At 48.5% G+C, this 11,530-nt stretch overlaps 1 long non-coding RNA gene across 1 annotated transcript; it reads left to right on the top strand.

Annotated features, from left to right (window-relative positions):
* The first annotated feature begins 797 nt into the window (after positions 1-797).
* On the top strand, positions 798-8,475 carry LOC133243364 (uncharacterized). Its single transcript, XR_009735057.1, has 3 exons — positions 798-1,016; positions 6,467-6,647; positions 7,689-8,475. It is a non-coding gene; the product is annotated as an uncharacterized LOC133243364 (long non-coding RNA).
* The last annotated feature ends 3,055 nt before the right edge of the window (positions 8,476-11,530 follow it).

The following is an 11,530-nucleotide window of genomic DNA, read 5'->3' as shown; positions in this document are numbered from 1 at the left end:
CGGCTTCTCCTCGGAAGAAAAGCTATGACCAACTTAGACCATATATTAAAAAGCAGAGACATTACTTTACCAACAGAGTCATGCATGGATGTGAGAGGTGGACTATAAAGAAAGCTGAGTGCTGAAGAATTGATGCTTGTGAACTGTGATGTTGGAGAAGACTCTTGAGAGTCCCTTGGACTGCAGAGAGATCAAACCATCCATTCTAGAGCAAATCAGTCCTGAATATTCATTGGAAGGACTGACGCTGAAGCTGAAACTGCAATACTTTGGCCACCTGATGAGAAGAACTGGCTCATTGGAAAAGACCCTGATTCTGGGAAAGATTGAAGGCGGAAGGAGAAGGGGACAACAGAGGATGAGATGGTTGGATGGCAGCACCTACTCAATGGACATGAGTTTGAGTAGGATCCGCGAGGTGGTGATGGACAGGGAAGCCTGGCATGCTGCAGTCCATGGGGTTGCAAAGAGTCGGATACGACTGAGCGACTGAACTGAACTGAAGACTGTCCAACCGCCATCTGATACTGAAGAGGTGGGGCATCTGCGGAAAATAACTGTTCTGAAAGAACACGGATCCCACTTGGCTAAAGAGGATTCTGGTCCTGTGACACTACGGCACACGTGGTTGGCCTAAGAGAGAGAGAGATGTCTCTCTCTGCGTGTCTGTCCCTCTCTCTACCCCTGGCTCTCACAAGTTCTTTCTCAGGATCAGGTTCTCAGCAGCAAGACGCCAATGCAGTGCCTTCCATCCTCCGCCCGTGCGAGAAGCCGGGAGTGGGCGGCGGTCAGCCTCCCATCCTTAGTGTGTGTGGAATAGAAGGGTAAAGACCACCGAGAGGAGTCCTCCAGCGTCCTATAGAGCCAACCCGCCCTTGAGCGGGGAGGAGTCTGCGGGCATGATTAAACGTCACAAAGATGGGACATTTACCCCTCCCCTCCTTATAGAAGGACCTTCCTGCGTATTCCCTGCGTTCTAGTGGGTTGAGAGGGAGCCTGGAGTGGCCTGAAGAAAAGTAGGTTCCTCCCCGAGCACGGCGGCAGTAGGGCGATGGGGATTCAGAGAAGAGGAGTTAGTGCCTGGCCCTCTCGACCGCGTGCCCGGAGGTCCTTCCCAGGAGCTTGGAGGCTAGGAGGGACCATCGCTGCCAGAGTCGCAGGAAGTTTCCTTCCACACAGATGACAGTTGGTGATGGTCGGCTCTTGGGGTTGGAAGGTGGCGGCTTCTCCCCGATTGCCTGGTAATTTGTGTTGTCGCCTGTCAACGTGAGGAGCAGCTCCTGTTACTTGAATGTTTTTCTACCAATTGTTCCTAGTAACACACTGCTGCTGCTGCTGCTAAGTCGCTTCAGTCGTGTCCGACTCTGTGCGACCCCAGAGACAGCAGCCCACCAGGCTCCCCCGTCCCTGGGATTCTCCAGGCAAGAACACTGGAGTGGGTTGCCATTTCCTTCTTCAATGCATAAAAGTGAAAAGTGAAAGTGAAGTCGCGCAGTAGTGTCCGACTCTTCGCGACCCCATGGACTGCAGCCTACCAGGCTCCTACATCCATGGGATTTTTCAGGCAAGAGTACTGGAGTGGGGTGCCATTGCCTTCTCCGAGTAACACACTAGGAAAGAGTAAAAGCAAACTAATAGAGACACTGGCTGTATTTCTACCGATTGCAATTGGGAGAGCACCACAGACCTGATGATCAGACTGCCAGCAAGGTGGTTTGCACTGTACTTCATTCCACAGAGAGTAGTAGAGAAGTGACAGTGGGGACCTTTGCAGGGGGGAAAACATTTAGGGGGAAATCTCGTCGACAAAAGAGGAAACAATTATCTTTGTGACTAGCTAGTTTCAGTTGAACTGACTTTTAGTCACCGTTCCTAGTCATGAGACAGAAAACAAGGAGTTGGATGGTCTGTGTCTGCCCTTTAATGACAAGGAGGAAGGTCTGTACTTGACCTTGTAGTAGGTAAACCCAGGAGTCACTGGATACTTTGGATGAGTCTTACCGAAGTCCGACGGGGAAGGGTGGTGCTTTGCATTAAGTCATTTTGGGGACATGAAAGTCTGCAGAGATTTCTTTACTGTGGCTTTTCTTAACAGCTCAGGTGAAGTTGAACTTTGTCAGCATGGTAAATATGTGCATCTTTCATGCCGGTCCCAGTAGATAAGTATAAAGGCAGAGAGGTTCGAACACCCCCCACCTTTTAAAATTGGATTATGATTGCTTTAAATGTTGTGCTAATTTTTGCTGTAGGACAAGGGTGAATCAGCTATAAGTATATACATATATCCCCTCCCTCTTGAACCTCTCTTCCACCCCCCAACCCCACCCCTCTAGGTCATTACAGAGCACCAAGCTAAGCTTCCTGTGCTATATAGAAGCTTGCCCCTAGCTATCTGTTTTACACATGGTAATCTGTATATTTCAGTGCTGCTGCTGCTGCTAAGTCACTTCAGTCGTGTCCGACTCAGTGCTACTCTCTCAATTCAATCCATCCTCTCCTTGCCTGCTGTGTCCATAATTCTCTTGTCCATGTCTGAGACTCTAATTTTGCCCTGCAAATAGGTTCATCAGTACCTTTTTCTAAATTTCACATGTATCTGTTGATGTAGGATGTTTGTTTTTCTCTTTCTGATTTATTTCACTCTGTAACAGGCTCTAGCTTTATCCAATTCACTAGAAATGACTGAAATTCGTTCCCTTTTATAACTGATTAATATTCCACTGTATACATGTACCATAACATCTTTATCCATTCATTGACAAACATCTATGTTTCTTCCATATCATGGATATTGTAGATACTGGTGCAAGGAACATTTCGGTACATCTGTCTGAATAATAGTTTTCTCAGGGTGTATGCCCAATAGTGTGATTTCTGGGTCATATGGTAGTTTTATGGGCTTCCCTGGTAGCTCAGCTGGTAGAGAATCCATGTGCAGTGTGGGAGAACCCAGTTCAAATCCTGGGTTGGGAAGACCCCCTGGAGAAGGGATAGGCTAGCCACTCTAGTATTTACGGGCTTCCCTGGCAGCTCAGACAATAACAGATCTGCCTGCACAGCGGGAGACTGGCTTTGGTCCCTGGGTTGGGAAGATCCCCTGGAGGAGGGCATGACAACCCACCTCGGTATTCTTGCCTGGGGAATCCCCATGGGCAGAGTAGCCTGGTGGGCTACAGTCCATGGGGGTGCAAAGAGACGGACACAGCTGAGCAACTAAGCACAGCACAGCACGTGGTAGTTTTATTCCCAGTTTTAAAGGAAATCTCCATACTGTTCTCCATAGTGGCTGTATCAGCTTTCATTCTCGCAAACAGTAAAGGAGGATTCCCTTTTCTCCACGTCCACTCCCACGTTTATTGTGTGTAGATTTCTGATGACCATTCTGACTGCTGTGACAAGATAGCTAATTGTCGTTCTGATTTGCATTTCTCTCATGATGAACAAGGTTCAGCATCTTTTCATGTCTTTGTTGACAGGTTCCGTTTTTACTCTGGAAGTAATCAACACTTGAACATCACTGTATAGTTAGTTCTCAAGAAGTTTGGGTTCTTTTGGTAATCTAAATGAAGGCAGCAAAAAGGAGTCATTATCACAGAATAGAATCATAATCCTCTTCAATTCAGGAAACTAGGTCCCAGAGAGTGTAAGTAACTTGCCCACGGTCACAGAAGAAGTAAGTGGTGGGACCTTGATTCAAATCTAGGTGTCTGTGGCTTCATCACCTCCCAGCTCGGCATCACAGGGTAATGGTTTCCAGATCCACACATCAGGCTCAGCACTCTCTTCCTGACTACAGACTTCCCTAGTCAACTGACAGGGCTGCAGGGAGACTGCACTCAACAAGTGCTAGGCAACTTCTGGGACACTGGAGATGCCTTCACAGGGAAGAGAAGTGAAAGACACGCTGGGTCCCACAGGCCTCTACCCACCCCCTGGAGGGAGTGAGGAGCTGCAGGAGGTTCTAAAGGGGGCTGTTTCTCTGAGAGACAGGCTGATGGACTGCCGTTCTGCATGCATGTGACAAGAAACACTTGTTCCTTTGAGTTTATTTTTCTTTACGGTTGAGAATACATAGCACATGGTGAAAATACACAAAGCAGATATGTAAAACCAAGCGGATATATGGATAAGCAGATACATTCCCATTATACCAACAGAATACCTGACAGTAAGACAGCACTTCTTTGTAAAAGAAGAACATTCTCCTAGACTAAAGCAATGAAACAGGAAATTAGTCTTTTTCTTAATTCTTAGCCTCATTCCACCATCACAGATGAGGCATCATGGGCACAGAGAAGTTAGGTCAGCTCCCCCAAGTCGTTCTAATAGTTTGTGTGTGAGTCCTCCAGGCAAGGAATATGCAACATGTCCAAACTGTATCCATCCCCCTCCCCCTGCTCCCCACACAGCTGCACCTCCTTTACTGTTACCAGATAAAATGTTATTGTTGAATCACGCAAAGACGCTGGGATTCTTGGCCTCTGGAGGAGAAGAATTCAATCCGGGGCCAGAGACGAGGCTTGATCACTCAGAGCTTTTGTGTAATAAAGTTTTATTGAAGTATCAAGGAGATAGAGAAAGCTTCTGACATAGGCATCAGAAGGGGGCAGAAGAGTACCCCCCTCCCCCCGCCTGCTAGTCTTCAGCTGGATGTTATATAGTCACTAGCAGTCTGTTAATGAAAGAAAGGAATGTCTTGAAAACTCAGAATGGCACCAGGCCCCTCACCCATAAGATGCATTTTGGGATAATCTTGGCACCAAATGGTTCATCCTGGGCCATAAAATGATTAACTTGAATCTTGAAGAAGGGCAGGTCACCATACAAATATTTTCGTTTGCATAGATTAGGGGAACAATATCTGAGTATAACATGTTGATTTGTCAAGTAGGTTCTGAGCCAAGAGGCGGAACCCTGACTTGAAGACAGAGTCTGGGGTAAATGCATAGTACATTAGCATAGCTTAAGATAAACATTTTCATAAGAGAAATGCATTGGTTATCTCTAGGTTTGAGAATAGTTAACTTCAGGTGAAACCAGGTGTCATTGTGGCAACACAATATTTTAAGAGAAACCGCTTTTTAAATTTGTATAGAGAAGGAAAAAAATATCGCTAGTTTGTTTCCTCTTGCCCCTTAAAAGAGATAAAAATGTCTGTCACATGCAGGCTATTTCTTCTGTTTGGAGACCTCTGGCCTTCCTGCCTGTTACTCTCTCACTGACTCAGTGCAGCACAGCCTTCTCCCCAGCTGCTTAGGCCAGAGATGCTTAAAGCCATCCTTGCCTGCTGCCTCTCTCTCACCACACTCTCAATCATCAAGCCTCACCTCTCTGCCTCCTCAGTCTAAGTAAGATTCTCTTCCTTCTCTCCCTCAGCACAGTGAATTCCCTAGGCCCGGTCACCCTCGTCTCTCTCCTTGACAAGCACCAGCAATCCTGATGCTTTCCAACACATGGTCTGTCCTGCTGCCTGAGGAAGGGAAGCTTTCTTCAGTGCAATCTGGGCATGACACCCCTGCTCAAAACTCTGCACAGGCTGCCTGCTGCTCTTAGGATACTGTCCAGCCTCCTGGACTAGGCGCAGGAGGTCTTGTCTGCCCCCAAATGCCCGATCTTCACCAGACACCCTCCTTCCTCTCCAAGCCCCACTTGATATTCCAGCCACCCAGACCTCTCTCTGTTTATCAGATGGCTGGTGTGCTCACACTCGTACTCCCTAGCTGCCCCCCACCCCCTTCTTGCCCCCTCCCCACCCACCAATTTCACAATCTCACTCCTGCCTTTGCCTCCATCTTACATGCCCTTCTTCCCTCCTCATCTGCCTGATTCCTTCTTAGGTTCAGCGGTCAGGCTGGGTAGGGCAATTTCCATTTTTCCTGGGGAGTACCTGGGTGAAAAGTCACAGTTAACAGATTTGATATTATTACCAAATGCAAGGTGGTGGAGATTTCACTATGAATCCCCGCTGCTCGATGAGCTGATGAGAAATGCAATCTGATGGCAGAGTTTGTCTGGGAAAGGCTTCCTTGCTAAGAATAGGATACAGACAGAAAAGCTCTCCTTGTGCTTTATATGGGCCTGTTGTTGTCTTTGAATATGGCCTTTTGAATTTCGTCACAGCGTTGGAAGCATAAAGGGATACAGGGTGACCACCTGCTTCACAGTGAGCAGGGATAAGCCGAAGCATGGAAGTTTCACAATGTCACTTTACGGTGTCTGTGACCCAGTACACAGAACAGGACTTGAGCTTCCCCACCCATGCAGTGTGTGTTGATGAGATTTTCACTATTTTTCACTTTATAGTGTTGAGTTCCTGTTAGGACGAGATGAAGTATATTGATACGTCCTCCCTATGCGGAGTGTGATTTACTAGTCCCTGTGGTCACCAGGGAGGCAATGACGAGCTGCCAGCTCAGTATGGGGACCCTCCTAGGGAATGTCACAGCACCTTCTTGCAACTCCTCAGGTGTCTCCACCTGGTGCCATCAACCCATGGAGGGAACTGCCAGTTCCTGTGATGGCCAGTGGAGGGAGCGACCCCACTGGTGCTTCTACCTCCTACAGATTCAACTGTGATGACTGACTCCCTTCACTATAACTCCTCTGAGCAGAACACACCTAAATATGAAATGAAGTGTGTGCCTGTGGTATGTAAAGCCAATTAAATAGTTGGACACGGCACCAGTTCCACCACCCCACCCCAACCCCCACCCCAGCCAGAGAATGGAGTAGACTCTGAAGGGGCTCAGGCATGCCTCCCTTTCCACTGATGTGTCCGTAACGGGTGGTGGGGGGCAGGGTAAATGACTAACCTGGAGCATAATTATGGAGCTTGTGGGAGCCAGGTATATGGGGTTTTATTCCCCACAGACCAGAGGGGTAAGGATGAACCCCAGCCTTCTCACAGACAAGGAAGCAAGCTGAAAGAGCTTAGGTGGCTGATGCAGTAAAAGCTGGATCTTGGAGTCATGCCCTAGTTTCAAGCCAGTCTTCTCTGCAGTCACAACAACACGCGTGGCTTGTGTTTCAGTTACTGAGATGCAGATGTTGTTCCACGAGAGGAGAGCCATCAGTGTCCCAATCTCCTGTCCGCTTGTGAAACACGGGTACCCAGTAGGGCAAAGCCAACCTGAAAGGTCCTAACCCACTTTGTGTGCACCTTAGGAGGAGCTGCCTTGCAGCCAAGAAACTGGAGTCCGCTGTTAGGAAAGGGTTGCTCCAGAGACAACAGCAAGCAGGAGTTTAACTTCCCCTGCGGGGAGGCACTCTGCCATATCAGAGAGGCTTTGCAACCAACCCCCACCCCAGTTATGTCTCCACCAGTCTCACTCTGTTTATCAGATATAAGGAATCGGGAGGCACGCCAAAGCACAGCAAGTGTTTTTAGTGGCTGTAAGACAGCACTGGAGACGACCCAGCTGCCATGGTGGTCTGGAGACAACTGGGAATGAAATCTGTCTGGCTCCACCTGTGTCCAGGTCTGTGCTCTTCTGCTCGTGTGTGTGTAAACTGTGGAAGGTCAAAGTGCCACCTCAAGAACCCCCCACCCTGGTCCCCACCACGAGAATGTGTCCTGACAAGAGATCCACACCTCATCCCACCCCCGGACATATGGCAGGGGTCAGATGCTCTCTTCTGTGTTCCCTGAGTTCTATAATTTAAATCCTGCCATCGCTTTTCTCACACAGCACGTGGCAGTCATCTGCTTGTAGGTGACAGTCCTCATCATGCCTAACAAATTCAGCCGCAGTAGGAGGAGACATAGCGTCTGGTCCCTGCTTAGAACTACTTCCTGAATGAATGAAGGACCGGGACTCAAGGTAAATTCTCAGTCAATAAAGCGTAGCTCTTCGTGGACCAGTTACTTGTGTGTTAATAACAACACAGGAGAATGGAGTAAGCAGGAGATCTGTGGAATCAGATTCTCTTCCCTTTGGGGGCGGGGATTGGAGTGCATGTTTCATATGACCCCTAATTCTGGAAACTCCTGATCAAAGAGGCTGCAAGGTTCATTACACACGTGTGGGTCACTCTGTTGCCCCATCAGCCACAGTTGTAGCCTCACAGTGGAACTGGGGTCAAGATCCTGAGAGCACCATTCAGGTCACTGAACGTTTCCCAAGGACCAAGAGGCAATGTAGGCCCCGCAACTATGTGTCCAGACGATGGACTGTTGAATGACCTCAGGCTGCTAGTGGAGTCTCTGACACTGTGCCTGGAGCACAGGCGTCTACGGAAGCGGGGACACCAGCACAGGTAGGAAAGGCGTGTCGAGTCCAGGGGAGGCCGTCAGCCTCACTCGGAGCTGCCCCTCGTGCATCCTCCTCACTCCTTGCTTGCCCCACCTCAGCTGTCTCTGCTCTTTCCCCCTGTCCTGCCTCTGCCTCCCTCACAGGCCTGGCACAGGCATGTCCATCAGCACCTATGACCCCTGCTTGTCCCTGTTGGTTCACCGACAGAGCAGACGCTTACCCAGTGCCGCCATATCTAGTCCCCACTTTCTGTTCAACTCTGCTCCCAGCTGCCCTGGCCACCTGGCTATGTCTGCCCCCCGCATTTATCCCCACTGTTCCCTCTTCTGCAATATCCTGACCCCAGATGTCTGCTGTGCTGACTCCTTTCCCCCTTCAAGTCTTTGTTAAAATATCAGCTCCTCAATGAAGCCCGCCCTGGTTGCTCTGTTCAATACTGTGACTTGCAGCTTTCCGCCTTGCTGCCCACAGTACCAGTCCCTTACAGGACTCACATGTATCTGATCACAGCACCACCCCCTTCTAACACACTGTAGAATGTCCTGGGTTGTTATGAGGTAGGGGGCCTCCTACCCCCACCCCTTGCCCTTTGGGGAGAGTAAGTCCAGCACAGGGATTTCTGTGGGCTGGCCACTTGTATCCAGTACAGAGAGCCAAGAAAAGCCTCGATGAATATGTGCTGCCTGAAGCAATGTGCCTGCCTTCCTGCTAGACTGTGAGACCCCTGGGGGTCCTGTTCTTCTTGTCCTTGGGGCAGGCCCTCCCTCCACGCAGGGAGAGGGCCGCAAGTTGTCGTGCCTCAGTTTCAGCCACACCTCCAGGCCAGCAGCTCTGTGACCTGGGACTCAGGAGTCACCTGGCTTCACTTCAAACTGTAAACACCTGTCCTTAAAGGAATGTAGGTATTTTCAATGTTTAGACTTTACTTTGGGCCTCAAGTTTTTGGCACCCACATTGAGTACGAATTGTGAGTAAACTCTTCCAAGCTAGGCTTCAACAGTACGTGAACTGAGAAATTCCAGATATAGTTAGGTTTTGCGGAGGCGGACCAACCAAAGATCAAATTGCCAATATCTGTTAGGTCATGGGGAAAGCAAGGGAATTCCAGAAAAACATCTACTTCTGTGTCATTGACTATGCTAAGACCTCTGACTGCGTGGATCACAACAAATAGAGAAAATTCTTAAACAGAGGGCAGTACCAGACTACTCGAACTGTCGCCTGAGAAACCTGTATGCGGGTCAAGAAGCAACAGTTAGAACCAGAGTTGGAACAAATAACTGTTTCATAACTCCTTCATGGGGAAGGAGTATGACAAGGCTGTATATTGTCATGCTGCTTATTTAACTTAGATGCAGAGTACATCATGCGAAATGCCAGGCTGGAATCAAAGATTGCTGGGAGGAATATCGACAAGCTCAAGTACACAGATGATAGCACTCTAATGGCAGAAAGGAAAGAGCAAATAAAGAACCTTTTGATAAAGGTGAAAGAGGAGAGTGAAAAAACTGGCTTAACCTCAACATTTAGAAAACTAAGATCATGGCATCTGGTCCTATGACTTCATGGCAAATAGAAGGGGGGAAGTGGAAGCAGTTAGATTTCATTTTCTTGGGCTCCAAAATCACTGCAGATGGTGATTGCAGCCATGAAATTAAAAGACACTTGCTCCTTGGAAGGAAAGCTATGACAAACCTAGCTTACACACATTCTCAGGCACTTCAGTAGTGTCCGGCTCTTTACGACCCCATGGACCGAGGCCCAACAGGCTCCTCTGTCCAGGGGATTCTCCAGATGAGAATCCTGGAGTGGGTTGCCATGCCCTCCTCCAGGGGATCTTTCTGACTCAGGTATTGAATCCATATCTCCTAAGTGTGCTGCCTTACAGACAGATACTTTACCACTGAGCCCCCGGAAAAGCACATGACAAACCTAGACAACATTAAAAAGCAGAGCCATCACTTTGCTGATAAAGGTCTGTAGAGTCAAAACTACGGTTTTTCCAGTAGTGATGTACAGATGTGCGAGTTGGATCATTAAGAAGGCTGAGTGCCAAAGAATTGATGCTTTCGAATTGTGGTGCTAGAGATGAGCCCTGAGAATCCCTTGGACAGCAAGGAGAACAAACCCGCCAATCCTAAAGGAAATGAACTCTGATATTCACTGGAAGGACTGATGCTGAAGGTGCAATATTTGGCCACCTGATGCGAATAGCTGACTCACTGGAAAGGACCCTGATGCAAAAAGATGGAAGGCAGGAGGAGAAGGGGGCGACAGAGGGTGAGATGGTTAGATAGCATCACCAACCCAACGGACATTAATTTGATCAAACTCAGGGAGATAGTGTAGGACAGAGGAGCCTGGCATGCTGCAGGCCATGGGTAGTAAATGGTTGGACACGACTCAGCGACTGAACAACAACCACCACCTCCACCTTACCTTTGAGCTTGCCTAAGCTGCCAGAGCCCCACTCTCAGCAGGGTGAAGAAGCTTTCTGTGTCTCTCAGTGGTAAAGGCTGAGACTTCTGTCTTCACACACTCAGTGCCCCCTGCTTAGGTGATGATGGGTCCTTAGAATGCTCATCACTCCCTCCCAGAGCTCAGACCAGGAAGCCTTCTCACAACAGGAATGGAGCACCTACCCTGGTACATAAATGGGAGTGGGAGCTGTTTATCCCTTCTCCATGTGTTTTCTCCCTTTGCATTCAATTGCACATTTCTTCTTGAGTCACCGAATCCAACTCCGCTCATCCCCACCTGGTAACTGTAACAAGCTGCACCTGCATCTCTATCAGGGCGGGTGCATGTACCCCCTGCACTATGTATTTTCCTTCTCTCCATTCAGAATCTCTAGACTCCCAGACACCACCCTCAAAAGGGGCAGTGATGCAGGGGAGGTTGTGACTCTCATCCACAGCCTGGGTCAAAGCACGGCTGTGTTATATATAACCTCTTTCACTCTTAGAATGAACCTTATCTTCTAGCTTTCCTCCTGCTTCTTGGCCACCCTGCTCACCGTTTTGCTTTGCTTTTCCCTTAGGTCCATTCCCTGTGTTTCTCCTTTGCACTTCTTTTCTGTTTATGTGTCTGTCTGGTCCACCAGTGTGATATTCCCATCATCCACCTCACATCACTGGTCTTGTTATTTCAAGCGTTGCAGATACGACCTGAAACACGCTAGTAGTCAATGTGTGTGTAATAAATGAAGGAATAATTTTAATGACTGACAGGAAAAGCATCTCCTCCATGTAGGTGTCATATATAGGTGTCATATTTGT

The sequence above is a fragment of the Bos javanicus genome, chromosome X (genome assembly GCF_032452875.1).
Source record: "Bos javanicus breed banteng chromosome X, ARS-OSU_banteng_1.0, whole genome shotgun sequence".
In the NCBI taxonomy this organism is placed as follows: domain Eukaryota; kingdom Metazoa; phylum Chordata; class Mammalia; order Artiodactyla; family Bovidae; genus Bos; species Bos javanicus.
The sequence above is the reverse complement of the archived record's forward strand: the minus strand, read 5'-3'. Positions and strand labels throughout refer to the sequence as shown.